This window comes from Sapajus apella, unplaced genomic scaffold (assembly GCF_009761245.1).
Source record: "Sapajus apella isolate SASKATOON/1434 unplaced genomic scaffold, GSC_monkey_1.0 scaffold29, whole genome shotgun sequence".
Lineage (NCBI taxonomy): Eukaryota > Metazoa > Chordata > Mammalia > Primates > Cebidae > Sapajus > Sapajus apella.
The window spans coordinates 20,261,513-20,280,009 of NW_022436969.1; the positions used below are offsets into that span (position 1 = coordinate 20,261,513).

Sequence of the window (18,497 nt, forward strand, 5' to 3'; positions counted from 1 at the left end):
TTTTTTTTTTTTTTTTTTTTTTTTTTTTTTTTTTTTCTGAGATGGAGTCTTGCTCTGTCACCCAGGCCGGAGTGCAATGGCACAATCTTGGCTTACTGCAATCTCTGCCTCCTGGATTCAAAAGATTCTTGTACCTCAGCCTCCCAAGTAGCTGGGATTACAGGCTCTGGCCACCACACCCAGCTAATTTTTTTGTATTTTTAGTAGAAACTAAGTTTCACCATGTTGGCCAGGCTGGTTTTGAACTCCTGACCTCAAGTGATCCTCCTGCCTTGGCCTCCCAAAGTGTTAGGATTACAAGTGTTCTCTGCACCTGATCTTTTTATTTTTATTTTTATTTTTATTTTTTGAAATAGGGTCTCACTCTGTCACCTGGGCCGGAGTACAGTGGCACCATCATAGCTCACCTTAGCTTTAAACGCCTGGGCTCAAGCCTCGGCCTCCTGAGTAGCTGGGACTACAGGCATGTGCTACCACGCCTGGCTAATTTTCAATTTTCTTGAAGAGATTAGGTCTTACTGTGTTGCAAAGTCTTACCTCAAATTCCTGGCCTTACGCAACCCTCCTGCCTCAGCCTCCCAAAGTGCTGGGATTACAGGCACAAGCCACTGCACTGAGCCTATTTTTTTTTTTAATTAAAATAAAATTCTGTAATCTCAGCACTTCGGGAGGCTGAGGTGGGCAGATCACAAGGTCAGGAGTTCAAGACCAGCCTGGCCAACATTGTGAAATCCCGTCTCTGCTAAAAATACAAAAATTAGCCAGACATGGTGGCAGGCACCTGTAATCCCAGCTACTCAGGAGGCTGAAGCGGGAGAATTGCTTGAACACTGGAGGCAGAGATTGCAGTGAGACAAGATGGCACCATTGCACTCCAGCCCAGGTGACAGTGTGAGACTCCATCTCAAAAAATAATAATAATAAAATTAAATTAAAAATCCATATTCTAAAAAGTAAACTTGGACTACAAAGATGTTTTCATTTGTGATATTAGTTGGTCTCATATCAGTTACACTCCTTTGCCTCAGTTAGTCAGCTTTCAACTGTGAGCAGATACTTCTCACCATTGCTGAGCTTTATAGAATTTCACAGTAAGACTAAGCTGATCTGGATACTTTCTTTATACATGTATGATATGGTTTGGATTTATGTCCCTGTCTGAATCTCGTGTCTAATTCTTTTTTGTTTGTTTTTGTGACAGAGTCTCTCTCTGTCACCCAAGTTAGAATGCAGTAGGGTGATCTCAGCTCACTGCAACCTCTGCCTCCATGGTTAAGGCAATTCTCTTGCCTCAGCCTCCCAAGTAGCTGGGACTACAGGCATGTGCCACCATGTCTGGCTGATTTTTGTATTTTTAGAGGAGACAGGGTTTCACCATGTTGGCCAGGCTGGTCTTGAACTCCTGACCTCAAGTGATCCACCCGACTCGGCTTCCCAGAGTACTGGGATTACAGACACAAGCCATTGCACCTGGCCTAATTCTAATACCTAGTGTTGGAGAAGGGGCCTGGTGGGAGGTGATTAGATCATGGGAGTGGACATCCCCCTTGCTGTTCTTCTGATAGTGAGTGAGTTCTCTCAATATTTGGTTGGTTAAAAGTGTGCAGCATCTCCCCCTTCTTTCTGTTCCTCCTGCCCTGGCCATGTTAGGCATGCTTGCTTCCCCCTCACCTTCCACCATGATTGTAAGTTTCCTGAGGCCTCCCTACCCATTCCTCCTATACAGCCTGCAGAAGCATGAGCTAGTTAAACCTCTTTTCTCTATAAATTACCTAGTCTCAGGTAGTTCTTTATAACAGTGCAAGAATGCAGTAATACAATGTATTTATTTGAAGTGCTTCTGAAGACAAACTGCCTCTAAACTTCACTATCTGGGGCACAAACATCACCAAGCTGGAGAATGCCCTTGGTGAGCTACAGCTCCCTTGACATCCTCTTGCCTTACTTCCTCTGGTGGTCTCACTTCAGAGACTATCCTTGGTCATGGAAAGCAGAAGGCAAATGAAAAATGTATACATACGCCATGACTCATTTCAGCCAACCAAGCATCTTTTTCCCTTCTGTCATTACACAAGTAAAGCATGAATTCATGCTGATTGTAAAAAAAAAAAAAAAAAATGCAGCAAGGCAGAAATACATGGAGCAAAAAGCAAAAGCCCCTCCATTACACCTTCCCATCTCCTTTCACTCCCAGAAATCTCTCAGAGTATTTATAGATTCAACAGATGGAAGACCTCCCGCCCCAGCTCCCCTCCACCCCACCCCTGCACTCCTAGGAAGACTTCTCCTCCTCACTCCCCCAAGAGCACAGATTTTATGCTGGAGAATTTCTAGAGGGGAAAAGGAGGCCCAATTTTACAAAGTTCCATAGATACCTCAGGAAGAGAGGGAAACTCAAGCACAAGTCTGCAGAGGAGGAGGGGGCAGCCTAAAGGCAGGCCGCTGTCTCTGCAAGCGGCAACTTTGGGGACAGTGAGGAGGATAAGAGGGGAGTTGCTCAGACAAAAGCAGGGCACACAGAGGCCTCCCTCCCAGGGAACAGTCCCAGCTTTAGGACCTACCTTTTGCAGCTCAGAAGCCGTTCTGAGTTAGCAAGGATGTTGACTCTTCTATGCCTTTATTTCCTTGTGTAACGGCCTCTGTCTTGGAAGCCCCAAGGACTGCAGTGGTCAGGAGGAAGGGGGCCAGCCTTAGCCAAGCCTGCACGGCTGCGGGCGCAGCCCCACTCCCTGGAAACAGGGAGGCCCCAGGGCAGAGCAGCATTCCCCAGCAGAGCACAGTGAGATGGGCCTGGCCTGTCTTGGGGGTAGAAAGAAGCCTGTAATCACAGCACTTGGGGAGACCAAGGCAGGTGGATCATTTGAGGGCAGGAGTTCGAGACCAGCCTGGCCAATATGGTGAAACCCCCATCTCTACGAAAAATACAAAAATTAGCCAGGCGCGGTGGCAGGCACCTGTGATCCCAGTAACTTGGGAGGCTGAGGCAGGAGAATCACTTGAACCCTGAAGGCAGAGGTTTATTTGAGCCCAGTGAGCCGAGATAGTGCCACTGGACTCCAGCCTGGGCGAGGGTGTGAGACTGTCTCAAAAAAAAAAAAAAAAAAGTGGGTGGGGGGTTACATACATATGTGGTGGGGTATATTATGAAAGCTGCCTGTACTGAAACAGTCACTTAGGTCAAACTGTAAACTCTAGCAAAATGGAGTTGCGGGGAGGCCATGAAATAGCCCTCACACCCACATGCTCGCCACTGGACCTATCTCATGATGTTCCTGCATGTAGACCAGCATCAGGACTTGTTGCAAGGACTTCTTGAGGATGTAGTATTCCAGATCCGCCACCAGCATGGGAGAGCGACCTGGCAATGGCCACCTCCACCAACAAAGAGACGGAAACTCCTGCAGTGAGCATCTGTGACCTTCCAGCCTTGTTTCAAAGCAGTGTGCATGGACTTCTCTTTGTATTTTAAACGATTTTCCCTTTCCCTGACAGTCTCTCACTCCCAAGTGCCTATGAGCCATCATAGCACACACTGACCCAATTGCAACCCCTTGCATAGTCCCAAATGAGCTCATTTGTTTCCAAGTCTGTCTGAGTTTCCGCTTTAGGTTGATAGTATGATTCCATTTATTTTTTTTAAACCATGTATACACACAGATATATAATTTTTAAAAACTGTAAATGGAATCCTGTTATTTTTCTGTGACTTACTTTTTCCCTTATTGACTACAGCATCCCACATCACAAGATGTAGATGTAGAGCCATCTTGGATTTTTTTTTTTTTTTTTTTTTTTTGAGATGGAATCTCGCTCTGTTGCCAGGCTGGAGTGCAGTGGTGCAATCACTTTATTCAAGTGATTCCCCTGAAGGAAAGCTGCCTATCTTTTACAACTAGAAGCTTCCGCTGGGCACAGTGGCTTACCCCTGTAATTCCAGCACTTTGGGAGGCCTAGGCGGGCAGATCATCTGAGACCAGGAGTTCGAGACCAGCCTGGCCAATATAGTGAGACCCCCCATCTCTGCTAAAAATACAAAAATTAGCAGGGCGTGGGCTGGCGTGCCCCTGTAATCACAGAAGAAGTGCTTGAACCCTGGAAGCAGAGGTTGCAGTGAGCCAGGACTGTGCCACTGCACCTCAGCCTGGGCCACAGAGCAAGACCCTGTCTAAAAAGAAAGAAGGCTGTTGGTGGCCCAAGCACGGTGGCTCATGCTTGTAATCCCAGCACTTCGGGAATCCAATGCCAGGCAGATCAAGCGAGGTCAAGAGTTTGAGACCAGCCTGGCTAACATGGTGAAATCCCATCTCTACTAAAAGTACAAAAATTAGCTGTGCGTGGCATCATTTCCCAGCTACTGGGGAGGCTGAGGCAGGAGAATCACTTGAACCTGGGGGGCAAAGGTTGCAGTGAGCCAAGATCTTACCACTGCACTCCAGCCTGGGCGATAGAGCTAGCCCCTGTCTCATGAAAGGAAAGGATGGGGAGAGGACCAGGGAGAGTGAGGCCTCCAGTGAGGCCACTGGCCCAGACATGCAGTGGCCTGCTGGAGCTGGCCTCTAAAACCCCCTTTGCTACTAACCGGCCCATGTCCTGGGGGAGCAACCTACATGTCCTCAGCACCTACATCCCTGCAAGGTAGAGATTAGGGAAAGTTGAGTTGAAATCTCCAAATTCCATCATTTTGAAAAATATTTTTGTTTTATTTTAGTTTTCCATAGCACAAACCTATTGAACTTTCAAAGAAGTTTTAATGATGTTAAATGGCCTTCCTCTTCCCTTATGTCATTTGCTCTCTTTTTTGAAGGAATCAAAGACAAACTTCAAATGCTTAGAATGTCAACTTCATACAGTTTAATGTTTTTATATGTGTTGCCAAGAAAGAAATTCCCAGAAGCAAAAATGTCAAAATAATCTTTGTGAAAGGCAAAGCACAAAAAAACAAAATAAAAAAACCCCAAAAGCTTATTTCAGATGTCAATGGTCAGCAATATTCTTTAAAAATAATTATCACCTTTGAAAATTATGTTTCTTAACATTTTCCTAAGATCACGGTTGGGCTTTTCTTCCACAGAACTTTGAAACAACTTCAGATGTCAAAGTAACTGGCAATTTGTTTTTCCTAGGGTGGCATTTAATTTCCTTCGTAGTTAGTTAGCTTTTATAAGTTAATGAAGTATGACAACGCCATGAATGTTGGAGTGGGGACAAAGGCAGGAAGCTAAGCAGATGTGTCTTTCATGGTCCCGGCTCCGTTTTCCTGGCCACACAAGTGCCTTGGCTTGCCTTGTGGATAGAAAGCCCTGTGAGCCACAGACTAAGTCAAGATTTGAATTTTTCTAAAGTTAGCAAAGAGGGGATTTCACAAAGTGTAATTCTCTTGGCAAAAGGGCTGTTGTCATTTTTTTAATTGTGTGAAATTAAATCATTCAAACTTAAAGCTATTAGAACCTTAAATTATTCTGAGCCTTGAGAGGAATGTGGCGCTGTGGCCTAAGTCATGTGCCATGCAGCTACAACTTCTGCCTTCTTTTTCCTGTAAATAATTAGGAAGACCAGGCAGCACCAGAATAAGGGCCCCTCAGACCATTATCCCGCCTCACAGATGAATCATCTTCCTTGGAATGTAGTAATCTGTAATCAATGAAATTGCTGTAATATATGCTTTGGTCTTGTATAAAAAAATATTATAATCAGGCCAGGTGCAGGGGCTCATGCCTGTAATCCCAGCACTTTAGGAAGCTGAGACAGGAGGATCACCTAAGATCAGGAGTTCAAGACCAGCCTGGCCAACATGGTAAAACCCCATCTTTACTAAAAATACAAAAATTACCAGGATGTGGTGGTGCTTGCCTGTAATCCCAGTTACTTGGGAGCCTGAGGCACAAGAATCACTTGAACTGGGGAGGCAGAGGTTGCAGTGAGCCGAGATCATGCCACTGCACTCCAGCCTGGGCAACAGAGCAAACTCTGTCTCAAAAAAAAAAAAAGTTAAAATCCTGCTAAAACTTCTTTGTCTCTGTCTAGATAAAAAAGACATTAACTTCGCCACTTTATTTGTTTATTTTAGAGACAGGGTCTCACTTTGTCACCCACGTTGGAGTGTGGTGGTGCCATCACAGCTCACTATAAACTTGAACTCAAGTGATCCTCCTGGGTCAGCCCCCTGAGTAGCTGTTGGGACAACAGGCACGTGCCACTATGCTTGGCTAAATTTTTTTTACTATTTTTAGTAATGGGGTCTCACTGTGTTGCCCAGGCTGGTCTCAAACTCTTGGCCTCAAGTGGTCCTTCCACGCTGGCCTCCCAAAGCCTTGGGATTACAGACATGAGCCACCATGCCCAGCCAACTTCTCCACTTTAAAATGCTGACCCTATTCATCTGGAGTCTGCATTTGCCAGGTGACTATCCTCAAGCTTTGCACTGGAGTAAACGCTACACTTTAATCTTATTTTCTGAATTTCATTATTTAAGATTGATTATTGTAAAACTGAATTTCAAATTCTCCTCCCCACCATAGGGGTGATATAGCTATCCAGGGGGAATGGCTCATCCCATGGAGGTGAATTAAAAAAGGACTGACAGGGAAAGGAGGAAGCATGAGAATTCTAGAGCAGAACTTCCCAGTCCTAAAAAGAGGGCTCCTGGTGAGTCCTGGGATAATTTCAAAGCAGTGACTTTGGCAATCAGGTTTATTGGAGCAGGGCAGCTTTTCCCAACTGAGGGGTAAAGGGGGTACACTTTGATAGAGAATAGAATGGTCATTGTTTCTATTTCAACTTTTTTAAAGACACAGTCTCACTCTCTCCCCTAGGCTGGAGTGCAGTAGCACAGTCATAGCTCACTGCAGCCTCAAACTCGTTGACATCAAGCAATCCTCACACCTCAGCATCCCTAGTGGCTGGGACTATAGGTGCACGCTGCTATCCCTGGCTAACTTAATTTTTGTTGTTGTTGTTGAGAAACAGGGTTTTGCTAGGTTGCCCAGGCTGGTCTCAAACTCCTGGCCTGAATTGGTCCTTCCACGTTAGCCTCCCAAAGCAATGGGTTTACAAGCATGAGCCATTGCACCCAGCCCCAACTGTTAAAAATAATGCAATAATTAGTGTTTGAGGGCCATCAAATGCCTATCTAATAATTGGATCAGACAAATCAGCTCACATATTAGTTATTCCTATTAGTGGGCTTATTTGGTGTGTGGACTATTATGTAGTTCTTCATTGTTTTACCCTTAATCTTATAAGGTTTAATTTAGTTTATATAAAGCTACTGCTCCCAGCCTGGGGAACATGGTGAAACCCCATCTCTACAAAATATAGAGAAATAGGCTGGGCATGGTGGTGCATACCTGTAGTCCCAGCTACTTGGGAGGCTGAGGTAGGAGGATCATCTGGCCCAGGGAGATGGAGACTGCAGTGGGTCATTATCACACCTCTGTACTCTAGGCTGGTCAACATACTGAGACCCTGTCTCAAAAACAAGCAAAACACAACAACAAAACCCTACTGCTCACAGTGGGAAGCAGAGTGAAAAGGCAACTCATCAAATAGAAAAATATATTTTCAAGTAATGTATCTGCTGTAGGATGAACATCTAGAATATATAAAGAACTCCTACAACTCAAGAACAACAACAGAAAACCCCAAACAACCCCAGTTTAAAAATGATCAAAAGACTTGAATAGACATTTCTCCAAAGAAGATATACAAATGGCCAATAAATGTCAGGCACAATGGCGCACACCTGTAATCCCAGCAATTTGGCAGGCTGAGGTGGGTGGATCACTTGAGGTCAGGGGCTCAAGATCGGCCTGGACAACATGGTAAAACCCCGTCTTTAGTAAAAATACAAAAATTAGTTGGGTATAGTGGCAGGCACCTGTAATCCCTGCTACTCAGGAGGCTAAGAGACAAGAATGGCTGGAACCCAGGAGGCAGAGGTTGCAGTGAGCCAAGATCAAGCCACTGAACTCCAACCTGGGCAAAAAAGCGAGACTCTGTCTCAAAAACAAAACAAAAACAAAAACAAAAAACAAATGGCCAATAAGCACAGGACTCATCATTAGGGAAATGCAAAACAAAGCCAAATTAGATACTGGTCCACTCATTAGGATGACTATTCTTTTTTTAAAATACAGAAAATAACAAGTGTTGGTGAGGATGTGGAGAGCTGGAACGCTTGTGCACTGTTGGTGGGAATGTAAAGTGGTGCAGCCACCATGGGAAACAAAATGTTGGTTGCTCAAAAAGTCAAACAGCCCAGGGGCAGTGGCTCATGCCTGTAATCCCAGCACTTTGGGAGGCTGAGGCGGGCAGATCACCTGAGGTCAGGAGTTTGAGATCAGCCTAGCCAACATGGCAAAACCCCATCTCTACTAAAAATACAAAATTAGCAGAGTGTGGTGGTGCATGCCTGTAATCCCAGCTACTCAGAAGGCTGAGGCAGGAGAATTGCCTGAACCTGGGACGCAGAGGTTGCTGTGAGCTGAGATTGTGCCATTGTACTCCAGCCTAGGTGACAAGAGCGAAACTCTGCCTCAAAAAGGAAAGTCAAACATAGAATTACCATATGATCCAGTAATTCCACTGCTAGGTATATACCCAAAATAATTTAATGCAGAAACTCAAGCAGATATTTATACATCAGTGTTCACAGCAGCATTATTCACAATAGCCAAAAGGTGGAAATAACCCAAATGTTCATTGATGAATGGATAAATAAAAAGTACCATATACATAGCATGAAAAAGTTTTTTAAAAGGAATAAAATTCTGACATGTTACAACATAAATGAAACTTGAATTATGCTAGGTGAAATAAGCCAGATACAAAAAGACAAACGTTGTATAATTCCACTTACATTGAATACCTAGAGTGGTCAAGTTTGTAGAGACAGAAAGCAGAGTGGTGGGCCCGGCAGGTGAAGCACGGACAGTAAGAAGTTATTTAATGGGTGGGAGCTTCAGCTGGGGTAGATGAAAAAGTTCTGGCAATGTCTGGTGGTGATGGTAGTACAAGAATGTGAATGTACTTAATGCCACTATCTGTACATTTAATGATGGTTAAAATGGTAAATTTTATGTTATATATATTGGACCATGACTTTAAAAAAATTGGGAAGCATAAGGAATGCTTTGTTCAATTACAAACAATTTAACAAGGAACACAAAAATGATAATTTTTCAAGTTCCTGTCAAGATATTTTCACTAGGTCTACACCATGTATTTATCAGGTCACAATTCTTACATAGCATATTAAACTAGCTCTGGTTCTTCAAACATCGATGTTAACAAAGAAAATACAGTATAGTTTTAAAAAATCAGTTTGGCTTTTTCAGTATAGTTAAAAAAAATCAATTTGGCTTTTTACTTACAAAGAAAAGAAGCTCTCTACTCAAAATGTATGATTTCTGAACAAATGTCAACCAAAACACCAATCGCAGTTTGAGATCTTCTCTAGCTCCTCATTTGGAAACAAAACTGAAAAACGACAAAAATAAGCCAACTAGGTTTTTTTAAACCAAAAATTGCAAGCATTTGAAATAGCTGCTTTGGTCTATTTTTGATGGCATCATGCAAATGCATTTCAATCTAAATGTTTTCTCATTTAAAAAAATTTTTATCAACATGATATATGTAGATTACTTTAAAAAAAAAACCCAGAGTACAGCTTAAAGTCAGCTAATGAGCAATGAAAGAAATAAAGAGTAAAAAAATCAGAGAATGGCAGGGTTTGTGGTGAAAAGTCTATGTCTCCTTCCCACCCTAGGCCTATCCTCATACGCAATCATTTTTCTATATTTTGTTCTCTTGGTTGTTACCTTCAGGATTCTAAATAGTATATTTCCATACCGATATTTTTAGATTAGATAGGTAACATCTAACAAGTCCCTGCTCTAAAAGAAGAGGATTTAACCCATACTATTGCCTTTCTCCTCTCAATTTTTATTTTATTTATGTCTTTTTCTTTTTTAAAAAACCTTCATAACTTGAAATAAAACACTTAAGCCTCTATTTCATGATCCATTAACTTTATACAATATTTCTTGCCTCTCCAGGATATAAGATTCTTCTGCAACTATCACCTCTCAACTTAGGTTCCAATATTAAGTCTTCGATGAATTGTCTATTGGTTGATTTTTAAAGTTGAAAACCATTAAATAGTATGTACATTATTATAATATGTAGGTATTATTAACCACAGAGGTTTTTAAAAATATGCTAAGATTCTGTTTCCTCCTCTGCATGGTCAATGTCAGCACTCCAGTGTCAACTGAAAGAAGTTCCAGAATCATGGGCAAAAAGTATTCTCTTCTAAAACACTATCAATTGCTCAAAATGTTACATTTACATTTTAGAGTGTTTCATGTTTGAACCAAGACGATCCTGTACAACCTTCTGTTTTTCTTGGCATTTTTAAGTGCCTTTTGCTTTTTTTTGTTGTTGTTTGTTTTGTTTTTGTTTTTGAGATGGAGTCTCACTCTGGTAGCCAGGCTGGAGTATAATGGCATGATCTCAGCTAACTGCAACCTTCACCTCCCGGGTTCAAGAGATTCTCCCGCCTCAGCCTCCCGAGTAGCTGAGACTACAGGCACGCACCACCACACCTGACTAATTTTTGTATTTTTAGTAAAGACAAGGGATCTCACCATGTTGGTCAGGATCAAACTTCTGACCTCAAGTGATCTACTCGCCTCAGTCTCCCAAAGTGCTGGGATTACAGGCATTAGCCACCATGCCTGGCCTCTAAGTGCCTTTCTTTTATCTGAACTGAAAAAGAAACATGTCTTCTTCTTAATAGGCTTCTAGGTCAGTTTAAGTCTTTGTTGTATCCCATAACTTCCTTTCTCTTGGCTGTCCACACATTTCACTAAAATAATATCCTCAAATTCATCCTAAAAAGGAATGTATGGAGCTATACTGTCTGAGTCCTTGGATGTGTACAAATATCCTAATTTTGCTTTCTCATTCAATAGATAGGATGGCTATATATGCATTTTAAATTGAAAATAATTTCAAATCAATATGTTAGAAAACCCTGACTTACCACTTTATGTTCCATAATCAGTTTGTCTGTTTGTCTACCTTAGCATTTTCCTTTTTGCAATTTATTTTCTTGTATATCTGGGGGTCCTTAGTTGCTCATATTTACTGTCTAACCAACTACTATGCCTCAAGGCTACCCTTCATTGAGGGTTGCTATGTTGGTAGCAGAGATGTTTTGGTGGTCAAGTTGTTTTTACATTGATAAGGTTCTCTGACAGAAAAGATTATCTTATATTTAGTGTACTAGTAGCTTTGCAATCAGGGACCTTACCCCTGACTTTTTACCACTACATGTCACAACATTGTGTAGCTAGTAAAGTAAACTCATCAATGCATCAGAAGTCCTGGAAACTGCTAAGATAACTAAAACAGTATTTCATGAGGATGTAAATTTCATTCAATAATAAGATAAATGGCCGGGTGTGGTGGTTCACACCCATAATCTCAGCATTTTGGGAGGCCAAGGCAGGCAGATCACCTGTGGTCAGGAGTTTGAGACCAGCCTGGCCAACATGGCAAAACACTGTCTCTACTAAAAATACAAAAATTAGCCAGGCACAGTGGCATGTGCCTGTAATCCCAACTACTTGGGAGGCTGAGGCAGGAGAATTGTTTGAACCCAGGAGGCAGGGGTTGCAGTGAGCCCAGATCACACCACTGCACTCCAGCCTGGGCAATTCTGTCTAAAAAAAAAAAAAAAAAAGTAATAGCAATGATAAGATAAATATAATAGCTGAGAAGCCTACTATTTCAAAACATTAGACAAATGAATTTGAATTATTATTTTCAATATACAGATTATAAAGGGACAATGAGAAAATGTATATTAAGCAACTTTAAAAAAACAAACAGTAAAGCAGTATAAAATAATAGAAAAACTTTATATTAGCATAGTATCTCCTATCTTTTTATCTAGATCAACTTCTGGATTACCAAATTTGTCCATATACTTGATATTTATTCAAGTATAGATTTTAAAATATTAGCCTATTAAATATTTCATGATTTTAGATATTTCCAATGTCAAACTTTCAAAAGTACGTTTAACTCCTAATGATTTTTCAATTAAAAAAATTTTTTTTTGTTTCTCATGTTGTTTACAAATGAACAAATTCTTTAGTTAGAAATGCTAGTTTAAGCCAGACATGGTGGCGTATGCCTTATAGTCTTAGCCACGCAGGAGGCTGAGGCAGGAGGATTGCTTCAGCCCAGGAGGTTGAGGCTGCAGTAAGCTGTTTTGTTTTTGTTTTTGTTTTTGTTTTTTTGAGACAGAGTTTTGCTCTTGTTGCCCAGGCTGGAGCGCAGCGGCAGGATCTCGGCTTACCGCAGTCTCCCCCTCCTGGGTTCAAGCGATTCTCCTGCCTCAGCCTCCCAAGTAGCTGGGATTACAGGCGTGTGCCACCACACCTAGCTAATTTTTTCTATTTTTAGTAGAGATGGGTTTTCACCATGTTAGCCAGGATGGTGTCAATCTCCAACCTCAGGTGATCCGTCCGCCTCAGTCTCCCAAAATGCTGGGATTGCAGGAGTGAGTCACCGCGCCCGGTTGCAGTAAGCTGTTGATTGAGCCATTGCACTCCAGCCTGGGTGACAGTGAGACCCTGTATCTACCAAAAAAAAAGAAAAACCAAGAAAAGAAAGAGAGAGAGAGAGAGAGAGAAAGAGGAAAGAAGGCAAATTTAGGTGAGAGATTCAATTATATATTATAATTAGACAAGAATCAACAAAGTAATGACTACTTAATTTGTTCTTAATTAAACTTTTTTTTCATTTTTAGTTTTTCTAGAGCATGACTATTCAAATCAGGCTACACTAATCAGTCTAATCAGACTAATTAGAATATCTTATTCTAAAGGATCAAAACATAACAAACATAGCTGGATAACATCACATTGTTATGTTTTTCTTGCCTAATTAATTTTAACCAAAAATATGGCATATATCAGTTGCTAAATTTTAAAAGTCAAATTTGGACTTATAATAATGGGTTTATGAAATATAAAATAATTATGAAAATTACAAAATAGCTATTAAAATGGTTTTTGTGTCCTTATACTTAATTTCTCTCTTATACAGGCATACCTCATTTTATTGTGCTGTGCTTTATTACCCTTCACGGGTACTGCATTTTTTGCAAATTGGAGGTTTGTGGCAACCTTGCATAAATCAAGTCTATCAGCACCATTTTTCCAACAACATATGCTCACTTCTTGTCTCTGTGTCAGCATTTTTTTTAGCAATAAAGTATTTTTAAATTAATGTATGTATTTTTTAGACATAATGTTATTACACACTTAGTACACTATAGCGTAGTGTAAACATAATTTTCAAAAGGTTTTTTAGGGCCGAGCACCCATGGTTCACACCTGTAATCCCAGCACTTTGGGAGACCAAGGCAGGTGGATCCCCTGAGGTCAGGAGTTCAAGACTAGCCTGGCCAACATGGTGAAACCCCAACTCTTCTAAAAATGCAAACATTAGCCGGGTTATGGTGGCATGCACCTGTAATCCCAGCTACTCAGGAGGCTGAGGCAGGGGAATCACTTGAACCCTGGAGGCAGAGGTTACAGAGGTTGCACCACTGCCCTCCAGCCTGGGTAACAGAGCAAGACTCTGTATCAAAAAAAAAAAAAAGATTTTTTAATATTAATTTTATTTTTTCAATTGAATAATAATTGTACATGTTTATAGGATAAATAGTGATGTTTTGATACATATGTAGTGCTCAGATTAGGGTAATTAGAAGATCCATCATCTCCGACATTTATCATTTTTTGTGTTGGGACATTCAATATCCTCCTTCTTGCTATTTGAAACTATATATTATTTGTAACTACAGTCATCCTACAGTGGTATGAAACACTAAAACTCATTCCTCCTATCTCCCTGTAATTTTGTATCCTTTAACAAATCTCTCTCTATCCCTCCTTCCCCACATCCTTCTCAGCCTCTAGTATCCTCTGTTATATTTTTTACTTCTATGAAATGAAAAAAATATATATGTTTTTGGATAGAGACAGGATTCTTGTTACGTTACCCAGGCTGGCCTTGAACTCCTGGACTTAAAGGATCCTCCTGCCTCAGCACCCCAAAGTGCTGGGATTACAGGCATGAGCCACTATGCCCAAACAAGATCAACTATTTTTAGCTTTCACATATGAGTGAGAACATGTGGTGTTTAGCCTTCTGTTCCTGGCTTATTTCACTTAACATAATGATCTCCAGTTCCATCCATGTTGCCATGAATGACAGGATTTCATGCTTTATTATGGATGGATAGCATTCCATTGTATAAATATACCACATTTTCTTTATGCATTGATCTGTTATTGGACACCTTGGTTGATTCCACATCCAGGTTATTATGATTAGTGCTGCAATAAACACAGGTACACAGCTGTCTCTTTAATATACTGACTTTCCTTTGGGTAAGTGGGTAGCAGTGGGATCGGTGGGTATGGGTAGCTCTATTTGTAGTTTTCTAAGGAAGTTTCATACTGTTCTCCATAATGACTGCACTAGTAACTGGGAAATCTGTTATTATTAATTGTACTAATAACTGAGGAAGATTGGGTCCTTTTATCTTTCTGGCAGATTTTCTCTATGTTTGGAATTATTTCAAAATGAATCATTAAAAATAATTTTAAAAGGAGTACACTGTCTCTGAGAAAATAAGAGATAGTCAGTATAGGAAACAGAGTTTTGCTATAATGGGGAGAGTTGAGAAGAGTTTAATCAGTCTCAGCCTTCAATCTGTTTCCGTTGACACCATGAGGATCCAGGAGGAGCTCCCCAACAAAACTCAGCCCCAAACACAGATCTGACAGCTAATGAAATGATTCTTGTTCTTTTATGCCACTATGTTTCGAGGTAGGTTGTTAGTAGCAATAGTGACTGGAACAGAGCCCTCTGGGTTTTCTTTTATGAATCCTATAAAAGCAGACCTCATTTTATTTTGCTTCACTTTGTTATTTCCCTTCACTTTCAGACCTCATTTTATTTTGCTTCACTTTGCTTTGAACAAACCTTCAACTGTTGTCATTTATCTGTGCTTCACAAATACAGCCATCTTTTGCAAGTTGAAAGTTTGTGGAAACCCTTCATGGAGCAAGTCTGTCAGTGCCATTTTTCCAACAGCATGTGCTCCCTTGTGTCTCTTTTCACATTCCTCTAGAGAGGGAAACAGCGTAGGACTGGAGGGTGCAATGCTTCCATGGTGCACCTCATTGCACAGACGTTCCCCTGAGGCTGGTGGGCAAGCCAGCACTATGCAGCCCACTCTGTGATCAGCCCACACCCCATGGGAGTCTTGTCCCTTGGTGGCAAGTGTTTCCATAGTACTATAGAATGGCTAGTTGTCCCCTCAAAATCTCGTGTTAAAATCTGATCCCCCAGGTTGGAGGTGAGGCCTGGTAGAAGGCGTTTGGAATCCTGGGGTGGATCGCTCACGAATGGCTTTGCGCCATACTCTCAGAAGTGAGTTCTCGCTCTTAGTTCCAGAGAGAACTGACTGTGGAAGAGCCCGACACCTCCCTCCCTCCTCTTTCTTCCTTTCTCTCTCCTGCTCCCCTTCACTTTCTGCCATGAGTGGAAGCTTTCTGGGGCCCTCACCAGAAGCAGATGCCAGTACAATGTGTCTTGAACAGCCTGCAAAACTTACTGTAAGCCAAAAAAACCTATTTTCTTTATAAATTATCCAGCCTCAGGTGGTTATATTATTGTAATGCAGAATGGACTAAGACACATAGCCTCTAGGTGTCCAAGCCATGCTTTTCTTATCTAAACATGCAAAGAAACGAGTACCCCCAAGTAGCCCCCTGCAGTCATTACTGCTTACTATCAACCTTGTCAGCCACCTCCAAAACTGCAGCCCTCACCAGTGACTTTTCAGCCACTGCACACCCAAAGGTCATGTCCTCTAATAACATAATGGCATCCGTGGTACTCCCAAAGCTAAAGAGACCAGAGAACTCACTGCAAAACAGAACAGAACTCTAGACCCAAGAGAAACCTCCCCTCGACTCTTTGGGCTCCATACAGAAGACAGAAAACCCCCCAAAAGTGGATATGTGACACCTTTTCTATGTTCTTAAGGGGTCTCAGGGTTACTAGAAGTCTCCTCTAGATTTCTTCATGTGGTCTTGAAGATAGAAAATGAAGGAGGAGCAGGAGTGGAAGGAAATTGAAAATTAACTTTTAGAGGAGGCAAACTGGGGCAATTTTGAGTTTTCCGAAAGGCAAAAACCATACCAACAAGAAAGGCACCACACAGAGGGACCAAACATATACATTTTTTAAAAGGGGGGATGCTCAGTCAACTGAAAACAAGTTCCCAGATACAGGATGCAAAGAGAGAAGAAAGACAGGCGTGATGGTGCATGGCTATAATCCCAGCACTTTGGAAGGCTGAGGTTGGAGTTCCGCTTCAGGCTGGGAGTTTGAGACCAGCCTGAGCAACACAGTGAGACTTTGTCTTTACAGAACGTTTTAAAAATTAGCTGGGTGGGCACCGCTCTAACTCGACCCTGCTCCTCTGGGTTGAAACCCAGGCCCCGCCCAGATGCTGGCTTACCACTCTTCTCTTGTGGGTCCTGACACCAAACTCATTGGAAACATGGCACTCTTACCTATCAGAAGTCAATTCAAAGGACCTGCCCCCCAGAGAGACAAAAGATACAGATATTGTGGATGAAGCCATCTATTACTTCAAGGCCAATGTCTTCTTCAAGAACTATGAAATTAAGAATGAAGCTGATAGGACCTTGATATATATAACTCTTCACATTTCTGAGTGTCTGAAGAAACTCCAAAAGTGCAATTCCAAAAGCCAAGGTGAGAAAGAAATGTATACACTGGGAATCACTGATTTTCCCATTCCTGGAGAGCCTGGTTTTCCACTTAATGCAATTTATGCCAAACATGCAAACAAACAGGAAGATGAAGTGATGAGAGCCTATTTACCACAGCTAAGGCAAGAGACTGGACTGAGACTTTGTGAGAAAGTTTTCGACCCTCAGAATGATAAACCCAGCAAGTGGTGGACTTGCTTTGTGAAGAGACAGTTCATGAACAAGAGTCTTGCAGGACCCGGACAGTGAAGGGAGCTTGGGCGGCCACCATCTCCAGAGCCCTGGGCAGTATTTTCCAGCAAGATGTACACAATCTTTTGCTTTTATTTTATAAAGTTTTATACGGAAGAGAGAAGAGCATGTCTTTACTTCAAAAACTCTTGATCAAGAATTTGGGTAGGAGAAAAGAAAGTGGGTTATCAAGGGTGATTTGAAACTTTCTGCAGTATTAAGCTGGCGCTTATTAAGAATAAGTAATAATAAAGAAATTTCCAACAACAAAAAAATAGCCAGGTGTAGTGGTAAGCCCCCGTAGTGCCAAATACAATGGGAGGCTGAGGTGGGAGGATTTCCTGAGCCCAGAGGTCAGCGCTGCAGAGACCACGATAGTGCCACTGTACTCCAGCCTGAGAAACAGAGTAAGACCCTGTCTCAACAAAATGAGAAATTTAAAAAATCAGTTTCCCCCGCCCCCACACAACACAACCATAATACCAGCCTTTAATTAAGCTGAGTTCTGATCACAGAGTTCATTAATTAAGTAATTTTTAAAATTTCTTGTTTTAGAGACACGGTCTCGCTCTGTTGCCCAGGCTGGAGTGCAGTGGCGTAATCACTGCTCACTGCAGCCCCAAACTCCTGGGCTCAAGCAATCCTCCCTCCTTGGCCTCCCAGAGTGCTGGGATTATGGGTGAGTCACTGTGCCTGGCCTCCTCTTCAAGCTCTTTTACTTTTGCTTCTGCTGCTCGCCAGGCTTCCAGTTTGTTCACAGAGGTGGCCACCCCACTGCATGGCTGCTCACCCCTTTCTGCCCTCCCTTGCCGCGGTGGGCTAGGTGGCTCTCAGCTAAAGGTTGCTCTAAGCCTGCCAGCATTTGGGGATCATCCCTGTACTCACAACAAGGTCCACAGGCATCTAAAACATGAGCCTCACCATTCCACACAGAGGTGGCACCACCCTGGGGTCTCCCACAAGGATGCTTCAGTGCTTTTACCCATTTCTTGGTCTCAGCTCCTGCTAGTTCACCAAATGTTCTGCAGTGAGCCAGGCTGTGCAAACCTGCTCCCAAAGGCTGAGAAAGCTGAGAGGCCAAAGAAAGAGGCAGACAATTCCAGTTTCTCAGAAAGAAACATTTTCTTTTCTTTTTTTTTTTTTTTTGAGATGGAGTCTTACTCTGTCACCAGGCCAGAGTGCCAGCCTAGAAAGAAACATTTAATAGGGACTTACAAACAGAAGCCACGTCTCAGGCAGCTGAAAAATGGTGGAACCCTGCAATAGCCCTCAAGAAAAGAATGATATAGCTATATATAGACATATATATTTTTAAATATATATATTAAATGTATTTAATATATATTTATATATATAATGTATTTAATATATATT

General features: G+C 41.9%; 1 long non-coding RNA gene and 1 pseudogene across 2 annotated transcripts; one reads left to right on the plus strand and one right to left on the minus strand.

Annotated features, from left to right (window-relative positions):
- Positions 1-10,112: 10,112 nt before the first annotated feature.
- On the minus strand, positions 10,113-13,976 carry LOC116561538. Its single transcript, XR_004273476.1, has 3 exons — positions 13,878-13,976; positions 11,568-11,570; positions 10,113-10,123 (listed from the first exon to the last, which is right to left on the minus strand). It is a non-coding gene; the product is annotated as an uncharacterized LOC116561538 (long non-coding RNA).
- Positions 13,977-16,588: 2,612 nt separating this feature from the next.
- On the plus strand, positions 16,589-17,398 carry LOC116561537 (annotated as a pseudogene). The gene has a single exon (XR_004273475.1). The product of XR_004273475.1 is annotated as an actin-related protein 2/3 complex subunit 3 pseudogene (transcript).
- Positions 17,399-18,497: the final 1,099 nt, after the last annotated feature.